The sequence below is a fragment of the Equus quagga genome, chromosome 2 (assembly GCF_021613505.1).
Source record: "Equus quagga isolate Etosha38 chromosome 2, UCLA_HA_Equagga_1.0, whole genome shotgun sequence".
Classification (NCBI taxonomy): Eukaryota; Metazoa; Chordata; class Mammalia; order Perissodactyla; family Equidae; genus Equus; species Equus quagga.
The window spans coordinates 10,698,315-10,705,178 of NC_060268.1; the positions used below are offsets into that span (position 1 = coordinate 10,698,315).

General features: G+C 39.3%; 1 pseudogene; it reads left to right on the plus strand.

The window, feature by feature from the left end:
• Window positions 1–977: 977 nt before the first annotated feature.
• On the plus strand, window positions 978–5,029 carry LOC124232177 (transcription factor BTF3-like; annotated as a pseudogene).
• Window positions 5,030–6,864: the final 1,835 nt, after the last annotated feature.

Here is a 6,864-nt window from a genome sequence, read left to right on the forward strand (position 1 = left end):
AATCATCACATCAGGCGGCAAGGACACATGGAATATTTCCACATTTTTGCCTTAGATATATTTCAAGAGCTCTTCACCCACTGGATGATGGGCATGTGTACTTGACGAACTATGTGTAGTTGGAAATACACTTACTCATGTGCGTTCCAGAATTAAACAAATCCTTAAAAAGTCCTTATTCAATAGATCTATATTAGTCGGGGTAAGCTAAGATATGCCATGGTAACAAATGACCCACAAATGACTAGAAGAGCAGTGGCTTCATTCTCACTCACAAAGTCAGTCATGCAACTTTCCTCGGTGGTTTTCTTCGAGGTGGTGACTTGGAGATCCAGAATCCTTCTATTTTGTGGTTTTTGCCATGGTAAACATGTGGCCTCTGAGGTTATCATAGCAGGGAAAGAGAACGTGTGGATGATAATGTTTGGGCTTTCATGGCCAGGCCTGGAAGCACATCCCCTCTGCCCATTACCCCTGGACAGAACATGGCTACAAGCTAACTGCAAGGAAGGCTAAGAAACCTGTGTCTAGGAAGAAGAAATACTTGGTGTCAATCTAGGTAGTTTCTACCAGAAAAACAAAGAGCTATTGTTAGTCCTGAACTAGGCCTACAGAAAGATGTGTACATTTCTCTTTGCTCTGGAATTTCAGCAACAACCTTGTCTTCTTTAAATGAGCATTAAATTGTGGTTTTGTTCAAGTTGGTAAGTACTGAACAACTGTGAGTGTGAGGTCACGTTCCCTGACAAGATGTGGAATGTCACCGTTCTATATTGCCTATGAATGTGAGTCACATGCCTTAGCTCAGCAGAGTGGAGGCAAGACTGCTAGTGTCTTCTGAAAGCTGAGGAGTTCAACAGGCCAAATGACTAACTAGAAAGTCCCAACCCTACCCTAAAAGTAAGCCAAAGGAGGGCTTGGGGACAGTCCAAGAGTCTTCTAAAAAAGGTAATACTGCATTTGCTCCAACATGTAGAATGATCGAGCCACAAGATTTTAAATCAGCATTGTCCAATAGGAATAGCAAGCCACATATGTCGTGTTCCAGCAGCCACATTAAAACAGATAAAAAGAACCAGGTAAAATTAACTTCAAGTATAGTTTATTTAAGCTAATATATGCAAAGTGTCTTTGTTTAATTAGATAATTGTACTAATTTCCTATTCACTGCTGTAACAATGGCCTAAAATGAACAAGTTTACTCATTTATTCAGTCATTCATTCGTTCATTCATTTTTCTGTAGATCGGAAGTCCAGAGTAGGTCTCACCGGACAAAACATCAAGGTGTCAGCAGGGCTCGTTCAGTTCCGGAGGCTAGAGGGGAGATCCGTCCTCGTCTTCTCCAGCTTCTCAGAGGCCCTTCTTCCATCTTCAAAGCCAATAACGTCGCATCTCTCTGTGTCTCTTTTTTTTTTGCAGTCACATCTTCCTTTCCAATTTCAAGGACTCTTGTCCTCTTGGATTGTCAATTTACCTGTTAATTTGGGTATTCTTTTGATCACACCATGCATTAGCAAAATAAGCATAATCTTACTATTCCATGCTGTTTATGTAATCGTAAAATATCAAAGAGCGGAAAATTGTATCTGCAGTGATGACCGGGAGAAGTTGATACTTTTGTATTATCAGGGAACCCAGTGGTGCTAGTGCTGCATTCACATAAAAATGAGGCAACTGCAGTCCTCTGGAGGGCACGGATGATGCTCATTTTTAATGCAGATCTGCTGTATTGATGAGCTGGAAGGCTCCACAGTTGTCTACACGGTGAGATTTCTGAAAAGGGAGTTTGCCATCTTATGAACCAGGGTTTCTTTGCTTTTTGTTTCCCCCAGACTGTCCCTGAGCTAACATCTGCGCCAATCTTCCTCTATTCTGTATGTGGGATCCCAACACAGTGTGGCTTGATGAGCGGTGTGTAGGTCCGAACCCAGGGTCTGAAGCTGCGAACCCTGGGCCACCAAAGTGGACTGCACGAATTTAACCACTATGCCACTGGGCCAGCCCTCTTGCCATTCTTATTTCACCTGTATCCCCCATTCACACTGTTTTTTGGGGGGAGGACCAGATGTTAAAGTAAATCCCAAATGTCCTGTAATCTCACCTATAAATATTTAGACTGTAACTCTAACAGATGTTTTAAAAACATAACTACAATAACATTACCACATTTAACAAATTTAACAATTCCTTAACACTTTCTAATACCTGGACTCTGTTTAAATTTTCCCAGTTGTCTCCCAAAGTACTTTTACAGTAAGTTGGTTTGTTTCAACAAGATTCAAACAAGATCCACATTTGGTTGATATTTATCTATCTCTTAAGTCTCTTTGAGTCTATAATAGTTCCTTCTCTCCCTTCCCCTTTTTTCAACTGTCCTTTATTTGTTGAAGAAATCAATACATTTATCCTGTAGAATTTCCCACATTTGGGATTCAACTGGCTGCATCCTTGTGTTGTCATTTAACCTGTTCCTCTATCTTCCACCCTGCACCAGATCTAGAATCCGCCACTTCTTCAAGAGGCCCTGCTTCCTGTTGTCGGAGGATGGTAGTTAGAGACTGCAATTGGCCCTGGGGATGCTGACTGCTATCGGACCATCATTATTTCTATGCCCTCTCAGCAGACAAAGCTAGGAAACATGTGAATTATAGAAAGAAAAATAAGTCATGAATTCATATGGTTATTTCCAACTCAGATGAAATATTGTAGTGTTTTTCATTAAATTCTTTGATTTTTTTATATTTGTATCTCTTTTCTTTTTTACGCTGAAAATCCATGGTTCTAATGACATTAACATAATTACTTCTTTGTTTATGCATATATATAATATATACACGGATCATATATATTGTGTGTAAAATAGTTTCAAAGCAACAATACTAATATTACCACTAACAGTAGAGCTACCTTTTGCAACTGAATATTTCAGCGTGGTTCTTTTTGCTCCTTAGGCTGTAACCCACCAGGGAGGTACATCAACGATGGAGCTTTAAAGTCATTTGCAATAATTTTTTTCTGTGTGGTTATACCATCAATTTGATATACCCCAAGGTTTATTTGTATCCATTTGTTTCAGATTTTTAGGGATTTTTTTTTCCGTTTTGATTCAACTTTTCCAATCATGTGAAACATTCACGTGGTTCCAAAGTCAAAACTATAAAACAAGGTGCAGTCAGAGAAGTCTTTCCAACCCTCTTCGTCCCTCTGTTTCACAATATAGGCTTTTATTAAGGTTATAGAATTGGACTGAGTGGCCAGCCCTGTGGGCAAATGGTTAAGTCTTTGGTTAAGGCTTTGGTGGCCTGGGGTTTCATGGGTTCGGATCCTGGGGGTGGACCAACACCGCTCATCAAGCCATGCTGAGGCAGTGCCCCACATAGCACAATCAGAAGGACCTACAACTAGAATACACAACTATGTATTGGGGGGTTTTGGGGAGAAGAAGAAGAAAAAAAACCTTGTTTAAGATAGGCAACAGATGTTAGCTCAGGTGCCAATCTTAAAGGAAAAAAGAATTGGACTGAATTGTTAAGAGAGCCTGATAACAGAGGGATATTGAACAGAGGTAACAGTTATGGGGGGAAATTACACATTAATAAGTTAAGATTTATTATTCAAATCAGTTAAATATGTTATAGGTCCAACCATAAAAGAAATTCTCTTATCTTCCTAGTGAAGTGCCTTACTTGGTCTCTTTAACTATGATTCAATCAACCACTGGATAGGGAAAAACACACAGAAGTCTCCACTGTAAACAAGAGGAAAACGAAGGGGCTTTCTGCAAACTGGAGAAACATCCCCAAATCACCTCGATACAGAGAACAACTAAGCAGAAAGTTGTTGAAAGGAGAAAGGAGCTACTCAAAATAGCACACAATACACGCACACAAACCCTAGGGCTACCCTTCATAAAAACGTGCAGGGCCTGTATGAAGAAAACTGAAATTTTACTAGGATAGGTGGCAGAATAAATGGAGAGGCACACTAGTTTCTGTTTAGACAGATTCCATATTCCAAAGATGTTGATTATTCCTAAATTATAAAGTCAATGCAATCATAATTAAAATTACGACCTTTTCGGGAACTTGAAAAGTGATTCTAAAGTTTTCATTAAAAGTAATGTAAGTTTAGGTGCCAGCACGGTGGCGTCGTGGTTAAGTGCATGCGCTCCGCTTCAGCAGCCCTGGGTTCACAGGCCCGGATCTCAGGTGCAGACCTATACACGGCTCACAGAGCCATGGTGAGGTGGTGTCCTGCATACAAAGTGGAGGAAGATCGGCATAGATGTTAGCTCAGGGACAATCTTCCTCAAGCAAAAAGAGGGAGATTGGCAACTGATGTTAGCTCAGGGCCAGTCTTCCTCACACACAAAAATAGTAATAATATAAATACGTTTTGGGAAATTTGGGAAAGAAGCATAATTGGGGTCATCCCCACATGTGCGACACTAATCCCACTGGTCTGCCTGAGACTCCCCGGGCGCCAACCCTAGTCTCCAGCACGGCCCCATTTCTGCCTCAACAAGGTGAAAGAAGCTATCATGAACCGGGGACACTTGTCAAACTGCAGACACAAGTGCACACTGGTGGGAAAGGAGCTGCCCGCAGAAAGAAGGGGTTCATAGAAGCCACAGCAGATCAGGAAAAAAACTTTAACTCTCCTTAAAGAACTTAGAGAGAGTTCAGGTAAACAAGCTCTCTGGGAATGAAGAGGTGACTATGTTTACAAACCAAGGGACAGTGGCGCTCTTTAACAGGAATCTCTGGCAGCCAACATCTTCACCATTACAGGCCATGCTGGGACAAAGCTGCCGATAGAAATGCCAGCAGCATCTGAAACCAGCTTGGTGTAGACAGTGACTGGTTTAAGGAGACTGGCTGAAGCTCTGCCCAAATAAGCTGTGGATGGGAAACCCTGCTTGCCACTGGAGAGGAGGATGAAGTTTCAGATCTTGCGGAGAATGGTGCTGAGGCTTCCAGGAAGGAAGCAAATGGAATTGAGTCAACTTCTGAAGAAGACACAACTTGAAGAAGTTACGGGGAGCTGCTATTTTATGTTACGGCTGCTTTTTAAAACTTTGTTCATGGATCTGATAAAATCTAGCTCTTTAATATTTTTAAGCCCCAGCCCGTTGGACACCTCAGTTCTTTTCAGTTTTGCTTATACACAAGTCATTCTTTGCAACTAATCAAGTTGAAGCAGCCCAGGAATAAAGTTTGAAACAAAAATTAGTAAAGTACTTTGCCGAGTTAAAAAAAAAACCAACATAATTGGGAGAGGATTTAGCACACTAGATATTAAAACCTACTATAAAATGACTAAGCAACACAATACAGCACTCCATTGAAGACAGTCGAGTCCATAAATAGACCCCAGAACATACAGTAATTTGCCATATGATTGCATTTCAATATAGGGAGGAAGACAAAGATTATTCAATAAAACATATTCGGAAAACTAATAGCAACTTAAAAAAAAGAAGTTGATTTCTACCTCTTTTTTTTTTTAACAACTAAATTCATTTCCGGTAAATTAAAAATTAAATGTAAAAGAAAATCCAAATTTATAAACATGCTAGAAAATCTGTTTGACTCTTTATTAAAGAAATACAAATCAATACAAGATTTTTACTTCTGAGATTGCCAACAAAAGAGAATATAGTTGACAAAACTCAGCACTGGTACGGATGTGGGGAGAAGGCAATCTCCTCTATCGTTGGTAGGAGTGTAAATTTGTATAATTTCCCAGTATGCTTCAATGTCTCACGGACCCATCAGTGTTGTGTATACAATTTACTAAAGGCCAGTTTCAAAACTGCCTGAGAATAAAGGGGAAGCTCACATAATAGTGGAGAAAATTGGGTTAAGTATTAAGATGAATTAATTGTGGGTCACAAAATGACAGGCAATTTGGGAGAAACACCTTATTAAAAGACATTATAAAGTGATGTATCTTAATATGCTCAAAAGACATGAGAAAACTTAAAAACTTAAAAGTTAAAACGTGACTCTGGGTGGTGGGGGAAGGGGAATGAAGAACAGGTAGGGGCTTTCATATTTGTTACATTTCCTAAGCTGGATGCTAATTTCACAGGCGTTTGCTCTGATTTTGGCTATTCTTTTCTGTCCGCAACATTATTACATAGTAAAAAGTATTTTCACTGCATGAGAGACAGAGATTAAGTAAATTCTTCTGTTTGAATCAATTTATACACTGTACTGACAAATTCAATTCTTTATTCCTTGTTTGCCATATTTAAATTAATGATATCTGAGAACACGTTTATTTTCACAGTGAAGAAATTTTTAATAAAATACATGAAATTTTTTATGAACTTGAGTCAACCAGAAGTTGTAGCCAAACCTACTACAAGTACAAGCAAAACTTCTAGAGTAGTGGCTGGCAGTGAGGCTGCTGCGTGCTTGTTACACAAGCATATCCAGCCTGGGTAACATTCTCCAGGAATCTCTCTTATCATGAGTAAGAATACACACTTGGGCATCATTTAAGTATTTTTAATTGGATTTTTAAAGGACAGATTATATGTGTGTGTGCATGAGTGTGCACACATATATATATATATGTACACATATAAACAAAATAAAATAACAGTGGCTTGAATACTTGTCTTTATAAACGAATTTGTTTCCTTGAGGGGGTAAAATGTGTGATTCCACGACATGAATTAATGAACTAGATTTATCTGAAGAAATTATCTAGAATTCAGGACGGAGAGACAGAGATGAGAAACATAGGTTCAAAGATACTGAGGAAAGACTGAGGCCTAACACATATTTAAGCTGAAAACAAGGAGAAAAGAGAGAATGGAACAGAAGGAATATTTGAAGAGATATTGGTTAGGT